Below are 24036 nucleotides of genomic sequence, written 5' to 3'. Positions count from 1 at the left end.
CTAAGACCTATGGTAAAATTTTATGGCAAACAAATTTTATAGGAGATTTTAAAGATTTGTGAAAAAAGGGACCAAAGGAAAAATATTTCACGCATTCTTGTCAGTAAAGTTGCCAAAGACATTACACACCTAAAGTGCAAGGATTCCAAGTGATCTTATCTCAAATATTTCCAAAACTGTAGAAATGGTGGAAGCTTGCACCTCTAATTTAGTTTCTTGGTTTTTTGGCAAAATTAATAATTTGGTGACTTATAGTGAAATTTAGCTGAGAACATTTTTGTCTTTGACGCCGTTCTTCTAAAATAATGCTTTGTATGACAATTATGCCAAAACCCACATGAAGTACGACCTTAACCGTAAAATGTGTTTATAATTTTGCATATTTCTGGAGTTTAGGTAAGATATAGAGTTTTGGTGTATTCTAGGACCTATAGTAAAAATTGATGGCTAACAAATTTGTAGAATATTTTGATATGATACGATCTCATTTTATATGAGAAGGGACCAAAAATACCCCTTTAATGACCTCTACAAAATTACAAAATACGAAAAATGAAATCAGCGACTCGAAAAACATAAGAACCTAAGGTTATGTCTAAATCCATTCATTTTTGGAGGTTTGACCAGGTTTTTTTGGAAAATTGGCCTCTGTTCATTGCCAGATCGGTATATCGTTTTGTGATGTTACCCGAGTGATTTATTTTTTTATTTTTAGTGATTCAGAGTGTTGGCAATAGAAATCCTTTATTACTTTTTCAAACTGTACACTTCAAAAATTGACTTTTTGTCTCGAAAACCTGCCATTGGCCCCATTGCACAGTGGTGGTACTTACATGGGAAGGTGTGACAAAAATACTTCTAGATGATATATCAAACTGAAATTTTTATCAATTGGTCCTCGGGGGCTAAAAACACTCTAACAAAAATTGAAGTAGTTTACTGTTGCCAACATATTGTTCAACTGAATTCGCTGTAATCCGGTACTACGAGTTGTTATTGCATAGTAAACCTCCCCGCTAGAAACTGTCAATATTGGCCCATGATTTGCTATACCCCCATATATGATTTCTATCTCGATTTAATGTATTTTACAGATATTTAACAAATTCTAAACGGATTAGGATTTAATAGTGAACTCAGAGTTTAGAACAGTATTTTATAAATAAATGTGACATTGGTCCACAGCCTCCATATGGTTACCATCTATTTTTCTGTACTTTATAAGATTTAATCACCTTTTTTCTGCAGAACTACCTGTAATAACGTATTTTTGGTTCTCAGTGCGGGGAGAATTTCCACGTTTTGACTTGTTGCAATATTAGGGTGTCCCAACAAGAAAAAATATTTATCAAAGTATATACCCCCAAAACCTTTTATTTTTTAATCGCGAGTTTTCAATGCGGCTCCAAGTTACCATGATAAAAGAAATCACTAATAGCACAAAAGCATAATATGGAACATACATGTAAGAAAGAATTAGGAGGGTTGGCGTTTTTTGTTTGGGATGACCACTTCTATTTTGTTTTTCAAAATAGTCAGACTTAATCCCATAGTCGTTGTTTTAATATTTTATTAAAACAACTTTAATTTATTAGTGGGAAAAAATTGGCGGTGTTTACCAAGGGGTAAGGCAGGGAATACTATATTTTCAGATCTCGCCACAGATCTTCATCAGTTCCCTTATTTCTTGTTTTTCAACAAGAAACTTTTTATGCCCAAGTGTCAATTGCTAGCTCAAATAGATACGTGCACAAAGAAACACTCTGATGAAGATCTGTGGCTAGATCTGAAACTATAGTATTCCCTGCCTTACCCCTTGGTAAACACCGCCAATTTTTCCCACTAGTAAATTAAAGTTGTTTTAATAAAATATTAAAACAACGACTATGGGATTAAGCCTGTCTATTTTGAAAAACAAAATAGAGGTGGTCATCCCAAACAAAAAACGCCAACCCTCCTAATTGTGAGACCGGACACCGTCAAAATGTTGTTTATTGCTGTAGTAGGCAATACCAACAAATTAGTTATGTGTTTTTTCGTCGAGAATCGACGAACGCATAGCAGTAGGAAAAATTTGGTTTTGTTTGCAAGTGAAGTTGCTAGAGTTTAGGTAGTGCCAAAGAAATTCTCGATCAGAGTGTTTCTTTGCGCACGTATCTCTTTGAGCTAGCAATTGACACTTGGGTATAAACAGTTTCTTGTTGAAAAACAAGAAATAAGGGAACTGATGAAGATCTGTGGCGAGATCTGAAACTAGTATTCCTGCCTTACCCCTTGGTAAACACCCCCAATTTTTTCCCACTAATAAATTAAAGTTGTTTTAATAAAATATTAAAACAACGACTATGGGATTAAACCTAACTATTTTGAAAAACAAAATGTAAGAAAGAATAATAAAAATAATTTTAAAAATTCAAAAAATATGATTTCAGCAACTAAAAGAGGTAGTTAAACTTTTGGTCATAACTGCCAAAACCGCAAATTTCCGCAAAAAATCTATACAGTTTTGAAATCTACAGGCGCTAGGCTTTAATTTGGTACAAGTGGGCATTCTTGCGTATTTTTGGAAAGTGACTAAAACTTTAAGGAAATCCATACATCTATATTGATTAATTTAATTTTTACCAATATTATAACCAAAATATTTGGCAACCCTTGCAATTTAGAGGTAATTTCATATCTAGAAAAATGAAGCTTAGGCAAATTACTAAATGATTCAACTTATGTTAAGGCGTTAAATATAGTCCTTTGTTTCATAAATTCGCTTAGAATATAACTATTTTTTTCTTATTTTTAAATACATTTTTTCTTCAAACTTAGTCATGTTTGTTAGGATTTTTCTCCTTAAAAACCGCAAAAAATGGAAAAGATAAGTTGAGTTTCGAAAAATTTGGAATGTTTTGAAGCGATTTGCATCTTTAAATTTTTAAATTGACGACATGAATTTTTTGATTTTTGTCGTTGGGCGCATCCACTGTGCATCTGCGACGTAGGAACTACTCTGGTCAGACGCCTTAACAAAAAAAGTTCTTCTTTACATTCTTTTACTAGCCTTACATAGTGTATGATTTTTATCCCAGAAGCGCAGCTTGACAGTCAACAAAAATTCTATTGAGTTTGATGTGTAATGCTGAATTTCCGCTTTATTGCCAGCATCTCCGACTGAAAAACATCTTAGTTTTCAGTTAGCTTTGGCTCTGCGAACAGTGGCCCCAAAACAAAATCACCCCAAACTTAAAATGCAAAATGGCCCCAAATTTGGGGTCTGAGTGCATTGCGAAGTTTGGCCCCATTATGTGTCCAGCATTTTAGCCCCAAAAAAAGACAAAATTACCCCAAAACCAAAATGAAAAATGGCCCCAAATTTGGGGCCATACTTCATTACATTTTTCACCCCAAAATAAAAAATACAAATTTACCCCAAAAAAAATTCACTTTTTTTTATTAAATAAAAACTACAATACTGTCTTTAACTGACTCCCTGCAGTATGGACAAAGGAAGTGTGCTGAATTTGATAATGTTGTAGTGCATGATGAACAGCACTTCAAATGTCTACAAGGGAGAAGTACTACATTTGCTAAATTATCCTTACAAACAACACATTCTCTTTCGTTGTTTTCATCCTCAGTATTCGCCGTTGTTATTTCTTCTTCACCGGATAGACATTCCTCATCTGGATCTTCTTCAAATATATTTTCAGGTGGAATAAGTTGATTCATATTATTGTTGTAAATTACTCTTGTTAAAAATGTTGCAACAGTAATTTTTCCACCGTTTAATAAATTGGTTGCTTCCTCAATTATGGCATCCCTAGCTACATAATTTTTTTTGCGGTATTTTTTGAGTGTACCGCCACTTTCGGCAAGCATTTCAAACTCACGGCTTTTAAAAAAATTCTTCTCGGCGTAAATATTTTACAAATTTGAAAAAGTTGCCATTGGCAGGAATGCATTTTTTCAAAATACCGTTATAGGCTTCAACAGCGGAAGTTGTGCGGGTATTTTGGCTGGAAACGCTCAAATTTTCGCATCCAATCTGAAGAAAATTATGAATTAGAAAAAATGTATTATAAAGAGATTTTACTTACTTTCTTTATCCATTGATTTTCAAAATATTTGAGGAACTTTGAGAATTTCCTTTCACTGTCCATTAAATTAATTTCCGTCCGAACTTGACGAAATCCATCTTTTATTAACGCTGAAGGAAGCAGGGGGAGTGCCAAAAGTTTATAGTAAGCTTTTGAAGCTGGCTTTGATTGTCTCAGATAGTTAATGAAGTTTTACATTTGATCGAATTTCTTCTGACAGCTTGACAAAAGTGAAACCTAAAGTTTAATGTATATTTATATAAGAAGGAAAATCGTAAAATTTGCACGAACTATTTGAAACTGCTCTTATGAGTATCCAATTGAAAAATATTGATTGATATTGATTTTTGCGTCCGGAGGGCGAAGGATGTCGGAAGGGGAAATAAAAAAATCGCGCGCGCAGCTATTAGCAAATATATCATGTATACATTTGTAAAAAGATATTGATAAGGATGTGTTGTGTCAGAATGGTAAAGGCTGCCGTAAGGGAGAAAATCGCGCACAGCTATTAGCAAATATATCATGTATACATTTGTAAAAAGATATTGATAAGGATGTGTTGTGTCAGAATGGTAAAGGCTGCCGTAACGGAGAAAATCGCGCGCGCGATTTTTTCCCTTACGGCAGCCTTTACCTTTCTGACACAACACATCCTTATCAATATCTTTTTACAAATGTATACATGATATATTTTGTCACATTTGAATTTTTTGGAAAAAAATGATTGTATACGGTATAAAATCTTACCAACATCCAATACACTTTACATTTGGGAACACAGTCTTCAAAGCCTTCCTCAATCCTTGTTCATAATCTGTTATTACCACAGCCGGATTTATGTCGAAAACATTTTCCTTTATATATTTGAAAAGGTTCTCATACATCTGAGAAGACTTTTTGTCAGTTAGCACAAAAACTATTGGAAATATCTGAAAAAAATCATATATTAAAAACATATTTAAAAAAATAGAACGAATGATGTTTTACTTACGTGGTCACAGTACTCGATGTATATTACCAACAGCTGGGTAAAACATCCACTAGGAACAATACTAAATGTTCCATCGATAATCCATTTTCGTTGATTATCAGGACATTATCAACAATTAAATTGAGAGATTTTTGAGATGTAAAAATACAATATGTAAACTCGTCCTCGACAATGCAGGCGGTATAAAAAGGTCTAGGATTTTCCATATCTTGGGATTTTCCATAAGCCTCCCACACTGCCTCCATTGTAAATGCGTCAATGATCTCCTTTCCATTTTTTGGAGATGTAATGAAATTCTTGGACGCAATGAACTGTAGCCCCCGCCTTAATTTCTGGAATTCCAAGTCCTTTGTTTCATTTTGTAACCTCGAATTAAGAGTTTTTTAATTATAAACACTTCATCATTCATAGTTCACTTAATACTTACCTTTCAGAGACATTTCTAAAAGCAGTTCTGGCACTGCTTATAGCGTTGGGCTGAGCCCCAAGAGTTTTTGAAATGTTTGCGCTTTCCTCCTTAAGTTCGTTGAGGGCACAAAGTTTTTTAAATTCTTCTTCCTCTTGGGGATGGTTATGGCTTAAAACCTTTTTTGTATATTCGCACGTTCCGTCAGGTAAATAATTAAGTCGGGACTTACACCCATCTCTCCAACACTCGTACTTAACTACGTCTTTATACACTGATTTTTTTTTTTTGTAAATCATCTTATCTTCTTTTAAAAAAAGAAGATTTGAATTGATTTTTTTACCCGCAAAAAATACGCACTCCATAATATTATTATTTTGTTTATTCAAATTGGCACTTCTTCACAGCTTTGCAGAACTTTTAAGAATGATGAAATTGAAAGTTCTTACAACAAACCATTCATATTTTTTTAGAAACTACAGTTGACCCGTTATTTTAGTCAGAATGTAAACTGAATTACAAATTTTAACAAAGTGCAAAATGACCCCAAAAATTACAAGGCATTTTTTGGGGCATTTTTGCATTTTCCGAAAAATTTACATTTACAAAATAACTATGAAACGCAAATGGCCCAAACAATAAACAACGTAGAATTTTGGGGTTTTCTTGCATTTTAATAATTTGGGGCAATTTTTCATTTTCATTTAAATGCAATTTTGCCCCAAAAAATATATGCAAAAATACCCCAAAAAAGGTGAAAAATAGCCCCAAATTTCGTGTTGTTGTAGCCCATATATTTTTTTGGGGTCATTTTGCTCTTTGAATTTGGGGTGATTTTGTTTTGGGGCCACTGTTCGCAGAGCCGTTAGCTTTGTGGATGTAGATATATAAGCTTCTTTCGAAAACATATCCGAGCCGACACTATAATTCATCTTAGAGAGGTCCGTGTACACGTCGTAATGTCATTACAGGAATGCAGTAATCAGAATTTCTCTCGGTAGATTGTTAAGCACGCCCGAATGGTATTTTGGATTCTGAATGGATAGAAAACATCGATGTGTCATTGGTATTAAAACTGGCTTAAAACCAGCTGTAACGAGGTTTTGTCGTCGGCTGGGGTAAGCTCAGTCGCGTCCAGGTTCTCCATAAGGACCTCCTAAACCTTACGAAATGAGAAGACTAGTATTCTCCCTTTCCTGGGGGTTTAATTCAGATCTTTATTGATTAAAAATAGTTTACACTCTACTCGTGATTAAATGCGATAAGTATATTTAATGTATATGGGTTGGATTTGTTGGGGTTGATTATGGCCGCTTCGGCGTTACTGCGGAAGTTTTGCCAATTGGGGACTTCGTGGCGTGCCCTCTGCTAGATGCTATGGTTCGCTGGTGATTAATCGGGAAACTGTCGGTTCGTATATGATCGGGAATCAGGTAAGTTGACAATGCTCGTAGTTAATCGGAATGACTGTTTGTAGATGTTCGGGACCCCGATGTATTCAGGGTTCGGCTGCAGATGTTCGGGACCACGATGTATTCGGCTGCAGATGTTCGGGACCACGATGTATTCGGAGTTTGGATGCAGATGTTCGGGACCCCGATGTATTCGGAGTTCGGGACCACGATGTATTCGGAGTTCGGCTGCAGATGTTCGGGACCACGAGGTATTCGGAGTTCGGCTGTCGATGTTCGGGCCCACGATGTATTCAGGGTTCGGCTGCAAATGTTCGGGACCACGAGGTGTTCGGAGTTCGGCTGTCGATGTTCGGGTGTTAGTCTAGGCTACGATCTAGTGTCTACTGTACGTTACTGTGTGCTAAGTACGAAACAGCTGACCCGAAGGCCCTGTGGAACAGCCGGCACGAATGCCCTGTGGAACAGCTGGCACGAATGCCTTGTAGAACAGATGACCCGAAGGCCCTGTGGAACAGCTGGCACGAATGCCCTGTGGAACAGATGACCCGAGGGACTTGTGAAATGTATCAACCTCCACAACTTAATGTGGTAGCTTCCAAAATAATTTCCCACACTGTTACACCAGGTGTAAGTTGGCGGACTTAGAGCAACCTTTTGTTCCAGCCCGTGTAGCAAACTCCCTGCAGTAGTGAGCTTCCCCTTCTCAAGTAAATCTGAAATACTTTAGTGGCCTGGAGTACAGAGTGAATGAGAATTATTCGCAGGGTGCGTTAGAATTGTAACTGCGAAATTACCCTGGAATTGAATTCTCCGTTGGGTTGCATGTTAAACAGAACATGTAAACAGATGTAATGTAGTGACTGGGTGGTAGCTGGTATTGTGTTGTTGTGCTATATGCAGAGTATTTAGTGGTAGTCAGTATTGTGTTGTTGTGTTATATATGTACGTGATAACGTCACGTTACACAGCAAGGAAAGGATCATAGTCGGGCGGGGCTGACTATATGATACCCTACACCACTGTGAATATGTGAAATATATGCATATAATAGCTATATCCAAATCTTAACCGATAACGATATAATTTTGCACATTTATTTCTAGACCAGATTCCGTCACATATTTCACAAAATTGGACAGATATAAGGAGTTTGGTCCATCAAATAACTCAGATCGGCCGAAAATATACATATGTATAAGGATAAACGACAAATAAATATTTGTATGTTCAGTGAAATATGAATGTTTTAATGTATTTAGAACTGTTAGAAGATTATAAAAAATAAATAATTACTTATTATTTAATTTACGAAGAAAACACATTGTCCATGAAAATTATATTTGTATGCTTATTTCATTTTGTTCATATATTTATTATATTTCTAAATTTAAATTTCATACTCTTTTTATTAAAACGAATTTTCACATCTCGTCGGCATTTCTTCTTTCATGTGTTGTGGTCTTTACCAATTCTACTTCATGTTGATTTCAACAAGAATCGAGTTTAAATTAACCATCTACATACATACATATCCGAGTATAGAAAACACCCCGTGTGTGTCATACAGGTGATTTCTATGTTCTTCAAAACATTTGAAAAATGAAAACATCACCAACTCCTGGGGTATTGGTAACCATTCAAGCCAGGCGCCTTGAACATGAAAGATTTGATTAATGATGTTTCCTGTATTCACCAAACACAGAATTTTAAGCAGAGAATTTCAGCATGATGTTTTCCTTTTTCATTTTTCGTTTAGGAATTTTTGCACTGGCAGGTTAAATTTTTTGTAGAGATGACCCTTAAAAAAGCACACCCAAACGGATGCTGAAAGTGTTGCATTCGTAATCTAATTTCTTCCAACACCGGACAACGTTCGACAACCAAAGGTGTTTTCATTCCTTTCCATTAATCGTTTGCTAGAAATAATTGTTTCATAACGGAAATTGAGTTGTCATTTAAGTTTTCGGGGTGTTAATCTCTTAATTTATCAAAGTGTAGGTGTATATTATTAATTCGGGACTGTGGAGAAGGTATACCATAATTAAAAGTTGTTAATAATGTTGTATTTCTGTTGACCTTTGGTGTTGTAGAGAAGGTTGTATTAGGGCAATTCTTTATCATTTCGATCATACATATTTTTAAAGTGGGTGTAACTGAATGTATTTTTAAATGTGACTTTTTGTGCAGTTCTACCATAATAGTCATGTGATATGTTATTAAAATGACTTAATTATTTTTCTTTTCGAAATAATTATAGTTCTTGGAGTATGAAAATTAAATATTGTAGACTTTCAAAGAAAATAAAAATGTTCTAATGTAATAAAAAACAAAAACACATGCAACTAACAGCAGCAAAGGTGGCTGGATCAATATGTGATAAAAAAACCTTTTCATTGCATCATAGAACCGATGTATCCACTTAGAAAAATAAGGTCTATGCTACCTACATAACGAGTTTTAAGTCGGCGATTGAAATTTGATTTCCCAACTTAAAAAGATTATTACACAAAAACTAAAATAACTACTTGGACTATATTTTGCAAACAGCAAGCCAGAAGTCAGTGCTACATTTCTGTACAAGATCAAGCATGATTTGTAGTGTTTTAGTGCTTCATAAACTCAAAAACTTTTTGTCGAATTATGCAAATTTGCTGTCGAGTTTTAGAGATATCAGAATGAAAATTTGATACAAGATAAAGTTGAAGTCGTAGAAAAACTAGAAACTGCTAACTTTTAAAAATTGAGTAAATGAGCGATATGATTTTTAGTACATAGATTAAGACGGTAATCATTATTCCAAATCTATGTTTGTAATCAAATTAGATCGATGCGCGTAAACCATATGCCATAAGCCTAATAAAGGAAGGATCAACGTCGGGCGCGGCCTACTATATGATACCCTACCAGGATTTCATAGCTGAACTTGGAGTCTAGCACATTTTGCTGAAACCGGAGCGGGCGTCGTGAAAAAAGCTCGACTCCGACTCCGGGTAACAACTTGTTATCAACAATTTGTTAAATCAAAAATTCGTTCAATTTGTTAAAGGACCATAATTTAAATACAACCCGTTCTCTCCATGTTGATTACAAAATACACATCGGAAACATTTTTGGTCAATTGATTGTTTTTAAAGCATTTTGGAATAATGGTTTCATACCCCACATATTTTAGGGGAAGATCTTCTAAAATATTTACTTTTCATCTCATAGAAGGCTCACTGGTCTTCTCCTCTTGTTTTCTATTAGAAGTCATTAATGTCTTCTGTGAAAGGACCTACTGGACTTCCAAGAAGGACCTTGTGGTACTTTAAGAGAAATCGTACTGGTGACCTGGGACTGGGACTTCTATAGAGGTGATTTTAATCCTACTAGATTTCTTGATTAATTTGTTTGAGAAAAGTTAGGATCTTCTTTAAGATGAAATTCCTGCCCTATTGGTATGCTATGAAGAAATTTTGTTTTTTAAAGGACTTTTGAAGGTAAAAGCGTCGTTTACGGGGAAGTCTGTTTTTTTATAACAGAAGAGCATGTGGTCAACCTATGGAAAACCTACTTGACTTTTTGTCTCTCTCTCTGAAAGGGCCTATTCGTACACTATTTCTGTTGTTCTTCGATGATGAGAGATCAACACGATAAATAACTACATTCTGACACCGCAACCTTATAGAAAACGAAAAAGAGCATACTTCGTGGAATATGGGCCCAAAGCTCTATAAAAACCTGCCGGCACCAACAAAAATTACTGAGTATCCCCACTTGGCCGAAACTTTGAACATCTTAAAATTTCTTAAATTTAAAAGAAGGTATATACCGGGACACTTTATATTACTTCCCTCACAGAAGTTAAACATTTTTCGCTAATACAGTTTCCTTTGAAATTTTTATCGAATGTAGTCCTTGTGATTCTTATTAAAAATATATACTTTTTTCGTGGAAAAGTCCATGCTTTCTGCCCTAATAACTCAAAATCTCAAAATATCCTACAGTGACCGACTAAAATGGCAGGTTGGCATGACAACTGATGAAAGAAAATGGGAATCCTCTGAAATATGGATTTAGCGGCGAGTACTGAAAATACCATGGACTGCGAAAGTTTCTAATGACGAAGTACTAGAAGGATGAATATAAGCCGGCAATTAATAACAACTATAAAAAGGCGCAAAATAGCGTATTTGGGACATGTATTAAGGAACAACAAATACATAATTTTACAAGCAGTTCTGAAGGGAAAAATTGAAGGAAGTCCAGCTAGAGGAAGGAAAGAAATATCCTAGCTCAAAAACATCATGGAATGGACAGGTTATTCCAATGAAACTGATATGCTGAATGCTGCAAGACACAGAGAGCTGACAACCATTACACAATAAGATAATAACTAAAATGCGATAAATATTAGAAAAAAGATGAATTGTACGATCACTTATATCCGGATAACGGATGAGTAAATAAAGAAGAAGAAGGTCCACGTTTTGATATAGCCCCCATAGGACGGTCCCTCCCGATTTTGGGTATTTTGAAGGTTTCAGCGTCATTATCAAACCAATATGGAAGACATTTGGTATTTAGTCTTCTATAGGGGTATAAGAGAATTATCTGTATAGGTTTACATTTTCAATTCGGCATTTAGTCTTCTATGGGTCTTCAAAACTTTTCTTCAAAAAATTATCAGTATAGGTCGGTATTTTGGAGGTCTTAGCCACATTTACTTACCAAAATGTCTGAAGTTGTGCACTCGGCCTCTTTTGGTCCTACAAAACATTCCCCAAAACTATGCCAGTTTATGTCCATGTTTTATATAGCACTAATAGAACAGAACCTCCTGATTTTCGACATTTTGAATATTTTGGCCACATTATCTTAACAAAGTGGATAAAATTTAGCATTTAGTGTTAATTTTCCAAACATTCCCCCCGAAATTTGTCAGTATAGGTCCACGTTTTGATATAACCCCCATAGAAAGGTACCTATCGATGTTCGGTATTTTTGAGAATTTAACCACCTAACCTAAATGGCTGAAATTTAGTGGTTAGTCTACATTGGAGTACAAAACATTTTGACGGGAAGAGAAGACAAAGGTCTGAAATCCCCTTCTTGGTAAGCTTACGAAATGAACCTTGGTGTCAACATTGGCGAGAATTAACTACAATTTGTTAACTACAATTGTGTTTGACAACAAATCTTAACAAGTTTGAGTATCAATTAATTACTTATGCTTTAACCCCTTGTTAACGTACAAAAACTATAATTGACAATCTAAATTATTCAATTTCTAGTGAACCTGAAGTATCCTTTTTAACTGTGCAATGCATTGCAATGGTGACATATTCATTAAACACAACCAACAAAACATAAAACTCGTATAGTATTATATACATATATTATTATCTAAAAATGTATTATCTAAAAATTTCCCTATACTGTGGATGGATGGATCATGGATCGAATAAAGTTCTCAAAACACACTTCAAACTATCATCATGCCGAATGATGTTTACTTAAGCTCCGTTTACTATTGGTCAGGAGATCAGATAACTCAATGAAGCGTGCGAGCATAAACAATACTGCAAAAACTGTTCAACCGTTGTTGTTTTTTTAACCATGCTAACGCTTTACCACTGAAAAGATCTACGATTGAATTGGGTCCATTGCTGAAAAGATATCCTGCACCAGACACCAATTGCTTGTTCTGTGGCTGTCGGCTAAGTCGGACGGAGAGTGATTTTGTTACTAGCCGCGTGTAAATGAAATGTAAAAGTGAGTTTTATAGGCATTTAGCATAATAACCCATTTTATGGAGGAGATAGGTTGGCCGACCAACCAACCAGTCGACCGAACGAACCGAAACATATAGTTGATGTTACTGTAATCTTTTGTTGGCCTGGTTGGTTTAGAATTTTACTCGGGCATTGGAGCTAAATTGTGGATACTGGATGTTTGTTGGGAATGCATTTCAATTGATTTGGCCTGAACATTGTTATTGCATATTTGAGCGGCGTTAAGTTGTCTTTTATTCCAACTATGCCGTCGTCGTTGCTCCTCCCTAAGTCCACAAACTATGGAAATTTGCAGCTTACATGTGTTGGCTGAACAATCACCATAGAGGTGTTATAATTTAACAATTCTCGTGGCGCTCTCTACCACAAGGAAGTCGTGTTCATTTGATTGTCTTCTTTATTAGCGGGTTGGCATGCAGACCAATCAATCAGCCATCCAACTATGTAGCACTAAAAGCGGAAAGGAACAAATTAATTTGTGCATTTTGGCTAACACCACCAAGTTATTTCAAATTTGTTCCCGGTTTTTTTGTTGTTGTTAGTTTTCTGGTCTCTGTCTCTGATTTTTGATTATGTACTTAGTGATCATTGGTCCAAGTGTTTTGCTTTGTTTTTTTTTTTTCAAGAAAATTGACCGTTCAGGTCACGAATAGCAAACAATCAGCCGTATTTCTTGGCTATGGGAGCCTGGAGCACAAGTTTATGTTTAGGTCTTGTATTTGTTAGGATTTACCTTTTTATTAAAAATCAATCTTCATTTTGTACAATTGAAATGGTTGTGTACTTCGTGGATTCTTCTTTCTAAGCTAAGCAATTGACTAGCTGGCTGTGCCTGTTATTGTTGGTTGTTTGCAATTGCAGGGTAGTTTGCTTAGCATTGCAATTGGCTTAATTTGTTGTTTCTGTTGTTTATCTTGTAATTTGACAACTTAATAGACGTTTATTAGGAACAAATGTTGCTAAATGCCAACAATAAACAACTGTTTGTTCAATGCGGCATTCGAATAATAAATAAATGAACCAAAATACATGGTAATATGAAAGTAACTTAACACGTTTTCTTTATGGAGATTAGTTCAGCGTAGGTAGTGTAACGACTGATTTCAGTCGAAATACCATGTTCCGCAATGATATTTCGTTTTGGCAATGAAGATCATTGGTTAGTGTATTTTGAACCCAAAAAGGGAAATTCTCCATACTATGCCTATGGGAAAAAAGCTTTCTATTTCTGTTGGCTGTTATTGCGGTAGAGCATTACATTGCTTCTTATGTAGGCTCCCGTTATTAAAGTCAAGGCTGCTCTTTGCACCTTGTCTAATATGCTGAATGTCGGATGGCGTGATGGGTGCCACCAGACAAGAGATCCATGCACAGTTTTCTACATCCAGCGTATAATCAATGACTTCAGTCCCCAGCTCTTCCCAATTCTTGCACGAATAGAGTGCGATTAATCCTTTTCTTTTTCGTCCGCTCCCCAAAGTTCCTTTTCCATCGCAGTTGACAGTCCAGAATTGTACTTAGGTACTTAACTTCGTGGGAGAGATGTATTTCATCCAGTCCATCCAGTACTGGTAACACCAAACTTATGTTTTCTACTGAACAGTAGAACAGTTGGCCGTTTGCTTTGGCGCATCGAGACAGCTTTGATAAGGCTCCCTGCACAAGTTCCGCAATTGTAGACAGGAATTTACCAGAAATCAGTTTTACTAATTCATCCACGTTCTCAACGATTTTAGTGTCCTGTTTGTCAAGTTCCGTCAGTATGTTCTTGATCACGAGTTGCCACACACGGTGCTCTTGAAACAATTTTAAATGGAAGGTGCTTACACCTTGGAAGTTTTTACGGATTCTGAAACTACAATGTTCGTAGATGAGAAAGATCAAAAAACAAAAAAACAAAAAAAACGCCGGAGCGCTTTTTATATAAATCGGGATTTAAATCACGATTTTGCTTAGAAACCGCAGGTCCTATCAAAATGGGACTAAAGAAAATGTTGTAGCTATGAAAATTCTCTACAAGATCGACCTTTATGATATTTTCGTAGGTTTTACCATTTTTTTTAGATATTGAAGTTCAAATTGGGACGATGCTTTGACTGTATCGTCCCCTTATAAAACAATGTCATGAAGGGTGCGCCTTAACTAACTTTTGATGAAAACCGCTTACGAAGGGGAAGTTTTTGTGAATTCTGAAACAGCAATGTTCATAGATGTGATAAATCCAAAAACGAGGAAAAATCGCCGTAGGGATTTTTAAATAAATCGCGGTCAAAATTCACATTTTTAGGTGTTTTTTAGGTTTTCACGATTTTGCTTGGAAACCGCAAGTCCAATCGAAATGGAGCAAAAGAAGATTTATTATTTGTTTCCAGCCTGTACCATTTTTGAGATAAAGAGGCTCAGTTTACATTTTTAGGTTTTTTTGTTAAGGGTTTCGCGATTTTGCTTGAAACCGGTAAGTCTTATCGATGTAGGACCTGAGAAAATCTTAAAGCTGTGAAAATTCTCTACAAGACTGGCTTAAGTAATTTATCCTAAGTTGTAGCATTTTTTTAGATATATAAGTTTAAGTTAGAAATTTGCAGTCATGACATTGTTTTATAAGGGGGCGATACAGAATTGAATTGAATTTGAATTGTCCCAATTTGAACTTCTATATCTCAAAAACGGTAAAACCGACGATAATACCATAAATGTCAATCTTGTAGAGAATTTTCATAGTTACAACATTTTCTTTAGTCCCATTTTGATAGGACTAGCGGTTTCTAAACAAAATCGTGAAAACCTAAACAACCCCTAAAAATGTCAACTTAAATCGCGATTTACTTAAAAAGCGCTCCGGCGATTTTTTTTTTGTTTTTTGATTTTTTTCATCTATGAACATTGTAGTTTCACAATCCGCAAAAACTTCCAAGGTGTAAGCACCTTCCATTTAAAATTGTTTCAAGAGCACCGTGCACAGCAACGGTGAGAGTACCCCACCCTGAGGAGTACACCTAGTTACTATTTCCCTAATGTTCGTCCCCACAATACTTAGCATTTTATTAATCCAGCTTGTCAGTTTTTCCGGCGTATTGGTATTTCTTAGTGTGAGGTGAATCTATTCAAGTTTTTCATTATTGAAAGCTACCTCCATATCAAGTAAAGATGCCAATTTAAAATTTGAGTTCTCCATAATCCACTACATCACGGAAAATTTCTAAAATTGTCTTTTCCATTTCAAAAAAGTAAAACATTTTTTGGTACTACATCAATAATTTTTGGTACATAGATTAAGAAAAAAATCGTCATTCCAAATCTATTTTTATACCCTCCACCATAGGATGGGGGTATATTAAGTTTGTCACTACGTTTGTAACTACTCGAAATAATCATTGTAGACCCCACAAAGTATATATATTCTTGATCAGCGTGCAATTCTACATCGATATAGCCATGTCCGTCCGTCTGTCCGTCTGTCCGTCTGTGGAAATCACTCTAGCGTCCGAACGGATTGACGTAGGTTGATGAAACTTTGGGAAAATATGTTATATTTACGTAGGACTTTTGGTATTGAAAGCGGGCTATGTAGGTCCACGCTTTCGTATAGCCCCCATACAAAATGACGCGTGACGCGTCGTCGTTTTAAGGAGTTTTTAAGATATTTGTCCCATTTTACCACCGAATTGGTTGTAATTTGGTACTTTGTGTCTCCAGAGGCCAAAAAACATTCCTACCAAAGTTGGGTTATATAGGTCCACGTTTTGGTATAGCCCCCATATAAGGCCGCATATAAAGTACGCGTCATTTTAATATATTTTGAATGTATTTGTCCCATTTTACCACCGAATTGGTTGTAATTTGGTACTTTGTGTCTCCAGAGGCCAAAAAACATTCCTATCAAATGTGGGTTATATAGGTCCACGTTTTGGTATAGCCCCCATATAAGGCACCATATAAAGTAGGCGTCATTTTAGTATATTTTGAACGTATTAGACCCATTTGACAGCGGAATTGGTTGTAATTTGGTACTTTGTGTCTTCAGAGGCCAGAAAACATTCCTACCAAAGTTGGGTTATATAGGTCCACGTTTTGGTATAGCCCCCATATAAGGCCCCCTTTATAGTACGCGTCATTTTAATATATTTTGAATGTATCCGACCCATTTGACCAAAGTGTCGGTTGTAACTTTGTATTTGTATTTTCAGAGACTAAGAAACATTTCTACTATAAAATTTTTATATAGGTCCACGTGTTGATATAGCCCCCATAATACGATATCTCCCGATTTTCGATATTTTGAAGGTTTAAACCTCATTATCACACCGAGATGGCTGAAATTTGGTATTTAGTCTTCTTTAGGCTTATAAAACTTTCCCCCAGAAATTTTTAGGTATAGGTCCACGCCGGCATATAGCCCCCATAGAACGGTACCTTCCGGATTTCGGTTTTTAGAAGGTTGTGGTCACATTAATCCACCGAAATGGCTGAAATTTGTGGTGGAGGGTATAAAAAGTTCGGCCCGGCCGAACTTAACTCTTTTCTTACTTGTTTTAAAACTAACTTTGACCGTTTAATTTTTATAATTATAAAAAATCGCGGCTTAATATAAAAAACTGTTATATCTTATTACCGTTAAGAAAATGTTTACTCTTTGCGATGATGGAATGGATTTAGATCAGAACGCAAAAAAAAAATTACGCGGGTTTCAACGGAAGTCGAATGATATTTGTAAATTTTGAATCCAAAAACAGTTTTTTTTAGAAAAATGTACCCACAAAAATGTCGACTTTGAGCGTAGATTGCCGTGATCGTTTGAAGGTTACACGCGCAAGTTATATATTAAAAAATGTGAAATCACAAGTACTACAATCACATAATAAGTTTTTTTCAGCCTTCAAAATGTTAGCATCCGTTTGAAGTACATATTGTGGATATATTAAAAAAATATACATTAAAAACCTCATCTCTGAATTGTATTCTTTAACTTCTTCTTTGAGCATTAATTTCTACATTGTGTTGTAAAGCCACTAATTAGAAATTGACACATAAAACTCGTTTCCTTCAACGTTTTTTTTTTTCTATTTTTTACATTAATACGACCACAGCTTCCGCTCAAACTATTATTTTTAAAGATCCCTCGGTGAATCGGACTAAAACAGTTTATTTTACCGAAATGTGTTTAAAACTTATGGTATAATACGAATATTCGCGAGTCACAATACCCCATACCTTAGTTTTAAAATAATTAAATTTTCTACAAAAAGGTTGATATATGTATATTAGGGTTATAACCAAAAAATACCATGTGCGGAATATTGTCCTGATAAATCTCTTCGCCCTGTCACTCTCGGAGTACTCGACAAACTGTCGATTGAAATAACTTGCGCACCTTTTCGGGCCAGTCAACGTAACTTCGCCAAACGTGACTGAGGTCCTATCTACCATTCTTCCAGGGTTCGAGAGAGAATTAACCGTTGGCCACAATTCACTTATACCGGCTCCAGTGTTGCAACTTTTCAGATGATTTAACCACTTGTTCCGCTTATGTTCGCCGACCAGCCTATTAATTTCCAGTGTCAGCTCCCTGACTCTGGGGAGATTGGGGTTGGCTCGACAAAGCACATCACGCTCATTTGCTAATCCCGTCGCCTCTGCTGGGAAGTTTGGTCTTACTTCGGGTATTCGACCAGCAGGTATGTTGCGAGCGGCTGCAGCAGTGATGAAGTCTCGGAACCATTCTTCCAGGGTTCGAGAGTGAATTAACCGTTGGCCACAATTCACGTATACCGGCTCCAGTGTTGCAATTCTTCAGATGATTTAACCACTTGTTCCGCTTATGTTTGCCGACCAGCCTATTAATTTCCAGTGTCAGCTCCCTGACTCTGGGGTGATTGGGGTTGGCTCGACAAAGCACATCACGCTCATTTGCTAATCCCGTCGCCTCTGCTGGGAAGTTTGGTCTTACTTCGGGTATTCGACCAGCAGGTATGTTGCGAGCGGCTGCAGCAGTGATGATGTCTCGGAACGTCCTTTCCGCTACCCGAACATCGGAAGGTCTGTATTGGTCAGACTGGTGCAGTAAGAAAGCTAATCCTCCACCGCCACTTCTGGTGCGTTCATTCCTTAACACGTTGTAACCATCACAACATTGTAAGCTACAGTTGTTGTTGAGCTTGGTTTCTTGCACCGCCGCGACCTTAACTCATGAAATCCACTATTTCCTTGATCTTATCTCGGAGTCCATTGCAATTAAATTGCAAAAAGAATGCATTATCTGGGATTGGGACCATCGAGGGGACTGCGGGGGAGTTTCGTAATCTGACGACGACTCACTGGGGACTGTATTCATGCAGCGTGCAGCACATAGTCCCTCACGCGGACAAGTCCAGAGCAACCCCTTAGATACACCCACTCCTGACATCTATTGCATCTCACTGAAGGTTGGATGTGGGTGAAGATGCAGATGTGACAAACCGAGCACAAATAAGTTGGTCCTGGGTTTTCCTCCGTCTAGGCACGGACTAAAAGAATTCAGAGCAGGCATTCCGGGATATGCTGCTCCCAAAGCAGATAAACGAAACAAATACAAACACATGTACACTGAGATGGCAGGCGCTGGAGGGAACGCTGATGTTGTGTGGTTCCGGGTCAATCCGGTACGAAAGAACCCGCTGCCGTGGGATTGATTCACTGATTCACCTCTGGTGGTGTCCCTACAACTCCATTGAAAATGGTGGGCATTTGCGTCGCATCCCAGAATAATGTAACACACGCCTACCTTTTTGTCCAAGATCAAGACTGAGACAGGTAGACTGAGGATAGGAGTGTGGTCTTCCCCGTACTATGCTCCAGTCTAACCGTCTCCATTACTGTAATTAGATAGAAAGAGTAAATTTAGGGTCTACCTACCTACTACACAAGTCCTGAAAGTCAAAGTTGGTATTGCTTAGTATAGAAACCATATTTTTGTAGATGTACTCCTCCTGAACTAAGACAATGACTACTTTATGGCGGACAAGGCAGTAGGGATGACAGCGTATGAACCCACATAGGTCAATGGTGACACCCACAGGCTTCCGAGAAGTTTACGCTCGTGATTAGACGTTCTTGGGTGCCAGGCTCTCAAAGCTTTTCCTTGTGCTCACAAGCAAAGAAGAAATCCTGACAAATGTTGCCACCAAAACATGAAAGGAAGAACCGAAAGAAATTTAATTCTCCCAAGAGGTCACAGACATATGCCAAATATTCCCGCAACCGCGGCAAGCTGCACGTGTCTTGGAGGGTGCACTTCATGTTCAGACAGTTTTTCCAGAATTATACATATGTATGTATACTACATTAAATACATACATATATACACCCAAATGCAACCAGTTTGGTTGGAAAATATCGACATTGACCGAAAGTTGTTCTAAAATTCAATTTCATTGTTTTTATGATGTTACAATTCATTAATGCTTGTCTAATTATTATATGGCTTTGTTATATTTTAATATATCCAATATATATTATATATGTTGAAGCAATCCATATTTAAATAATTCACAGTTTTAAGCCATCTACATTTTAATAGTAATAGTTTTGTAACTTTGTCATTGTGATTTTTGTAAATACTCCAATTTCCCATTGTGATTGATTCATTGAATTTTAAAGTTAACTGACAAAATGCAACCATGTAAATTATTTATTCTACTACTCTTGTAAAACAACTCATTATTGTTAATTACTACTAAATTACATATCTCTGTACTAGACGTATTAGTCGCTTCTCAAAATTAGTACCTAACTAGAAGAAAATTTAATAAAGTCGCTCAGTTTGTGATCTACAATCTAACGCGACTAATACGTCTACGCGTTACATAACCATCAGATAACATCACAAGGAGTGCTCTCCATTCTAACACGTTATGTAACTATCAGATAAGATCACAATGAGACAAAGTGCTCCTCCTGCAGTCTAAATCAATCCTCGCTTGTGTTTTCCTGTATAATCGACACCAGATTGTTATAATGTATAATAATAAATATAAATAAAAATAAACTATACCGTTTATAAATGTATTTGTTTGTTCTACAAAAGTGTTAATAAAATATTCTGTACATACTTACATACATATGTATGGAAGTAAATGTATGCCAATACATACTGTCGAAAAACAAAGACAAGTCCATTAATTTTGAAATACAAAACAACTATGTAACCGTTTCCCATCCATAAAAGATGAGTAAATTAAATCTTTACCAGAGATATACAAATTATGCCCAAATATGATGGAAATCCGAATACATATCAACATTTTATTATTTATTTTGGTCTTATCAGAGATCAATGAACACGCGACCGACCTATACAAAAGCGATGAAATCAAGTAATTTTCAAATAATTTTCTAAACAAAGCAACAACAATGACACAATTCACCACAACAGCAGGGCATTGGCACCCCACCAAATGCAGTAATCTGCAACAGTAGCATAGTGTATGGTTGGAACATATAAATCCATCTGTAATGATAATAACATACACCAACTTACATAGAGATGAAGATGACAAGGAAAAAATGGACTATAAAAAACACAGCCACAGAAGGCAGAGGCAGCAGACAAAAGGACAACAACTATAAACGAATAAACTTGTTTATGTTATCACAATAAGTCGATCTAAACAATATAAAATGAAAGGAAGTACTCATACATCCTCATCAAGAAATCCTGTGGCAAAAGTAATCGGAGCTCTACACAACATGTATTTGTGTGTGCGTGTAGTTTGTGACTGGGAGCTAAATACACACAAATCTGTGGAAATATCAACGATTCCAGTGTTACGAAAATAACAACAAAATTACACCTCAATGGGATTAAGGAAAGACAACAAATTGTTGTGCAACATAAAGCCGCAAAGTGTGACAACGACCAACGATGCTGATGAAGATGAGAATGACATGACTATCTACCACATACATGCACACTCACATCCAGAGTCAGGTTCCCATTGATTACGATGACTAGTTAGGAGAGTTCAAATAGAATCTCATATCTCATTCAATGTTCCAATGAAGGGTGTCATCTCTTTTTGATGATCCACCACTTTTCGTTGAACATGAAACGAACAACAACACGGTTGCACAGTGGTAAATTTTTTATTGAAATGATAATGAGAATCATCACCGAGTATTGCTTACCATGCAAGTCATATCTTTATTTCTCACAAATCCCTATAAGTGGTGCCGTATTCCGCAAATAGAATAAGGAGTGTAATTCTGTTCTATTACTGTGAATTTTCCGGTATCTATTTTGGACAACTGAGAAACTGGCAGGAAAAAGAAAGAAACTGAAAAGGGAGTTTAAAAAAATCGAGATGTACAAGAGCAAGAATGAAGTCCGAAAATTCTACCAAAGAGTGAATCATCGAAATGATGGCTTTGGTACAGGCATATCCCCCTGTAAAGACCTGCAAGTTAAGTTGGTAACTGTTGGTATCCAATACTAGCGAAGACGACGAAGATACCCAGATCCAATCCCTTAAGATGGCATTGATTGTATAGTGTCCGGCCAAGATAAGGTAAAGATTGCAATAAACCGGCTGAAGAATAATAAATCAGCAGTGGTCCACAAGAAAGGAGACTGTGTGCTGGACCTATAGGGCCATAAGTCAGTTCCCTCTTGCATACGAGTATAAGGTAATGTCTGGGATATTGTGCGATCGACTAAGGCCTAATGCCAACGAAATAATAAACAATCCGCCCGTCAATGCGGATTAAGACCTGGCAAATCCACCATTGACCAAATATATACACTGTGGCAAATCCTGGAAAAGACACAAGAGATGCAGATCAGCACTTACCATATTTTTGTCGATTAAAGATCAGCCTTCGACAGTCCCTTACGTTCAAAGGTATTCCAATTAGAATATTTTCCTCCAATTTCTTTTCATTAAAAGGGAATTCAAATTTTCTGCTGAGAATTTTTTTATTTCCCTGTAGAATTCCTCAAAGCTTTGCTTTAGATTTCGGTGCTAATTGCCTTAAACCTTCAGTACGGAATCAGGACAATCTCTCTATATAATTCGTTCTGAGTTCAGTCCTATTTCGGATCCAAAATTGGAAGCAGCATCAGAAATTCGCACCGATGATTTGCAGCAGTCCCGGAAAGTTATCTCAGATACCCATGGCATAACTCTCGGAAACGATGATTGTCAAATTCTCTGAACCCTACTTACCAGCTTTCCACATTTATGTTTTCAACTTTGGGCTTGAACTTTCGACCATATTCGAACTGTTTTAAAAACAAACTCGGAAGAATTCGTTAATTTTTCTTCATATCACTCCAAAAAACAAGTATTTCTATTTTACAATACGCCCACTGTGCATATTACCTTTAACAATTTGAGACAACTACCATCGTCCAACATAAACAAACAGCCTCCATGAGAATTACCATATTACCAAACATTTATTATGGCATTAAGGCAGGGATCAAGAGTCATTCATTCTGGTTCGTGTGACTTTGTGCATTTAAACTTGTCTAACATCACACGCAACAAGGAGCGTGCCATTCTCAGTTTATGTATCCAACAACCCCTATTAGTTTTGGAAGTGGAAGTCGATTGGAAACATGTTAAGCCAAATCGGTTTCGATTGATTAAATTGCAACGCGCATTGTTCGGTAACATGCTCTCATTCGTGGTAAACAACACAACGCCTTTAGATGGCCTCTCGGGGTTTTCACACAGGCATTTTTGGGATTATAAAGGATTTTCAAGAAAGTTCCACCTTGTTACCAACCCACTTACATAAAATACCAGTTTCATCCCCTCCTTGTGACACTGCGCAATGATTTGTTACAAAGATTGCCCGAATTGTATTATGGAATTTAAAATCCTTAAATCCCTAATTTCCACAGATCGTGCAACTCATTTTCAATTGCTTTGTAGTCTTAAGGGTGTCTTGTGTCTGGTAGTGTAGTGTTTTGAAAAAAGGCGTAAAATTAGATTTTTTTTTCAAATTCTTGGCACACTTCAAGTTGCGTAGTGAGTGGTGGAACCATATGCTGCTTGTATAACGCTGCATCACATTTTATTTGTCTGCAGCATGAGATTTGCATTGTTTTGTTGTGGTACCTAGAAATTGAAATGGCCAATTTTGATTACTTAGCGAATCTATCTAATTCTCCTCTGGGGTTTGTGGCATATGAGATAAGATTTTTTTTAGATTAGCAATTTTTTAATTGAAGAAAACTAATACAATTCCCATATTAGTATTTGGGACACATATACAAAAAAAAAAAAAAGAAGTAAGAGCGGACAGAACTTTTTATGCCCTCCATCACGAGCTTTATTGAAATGAAACTACTGAACTCTTCCTCTACGTAGGCTTATTCATT

The sequence above is a fragment of the Musca autumnalis genome, unplaced genomic scaffold (assembly GCF_047663935.1).
Source record: "Musca autumnalis isolate F117 unplaced genomic scaffold, ASM4766393v1 scaffold_3, whole genome shotgun sequence".
Taxonomy (NCBI): domain Eukaryota; kingdom Metazoa; phylum Arthropoda; class Insecta; order Diptera; family Muscidae; genus Musca; species Musca autumnalis.
This window is presented reverse-complemented; position numbering follows the sequence as displayed.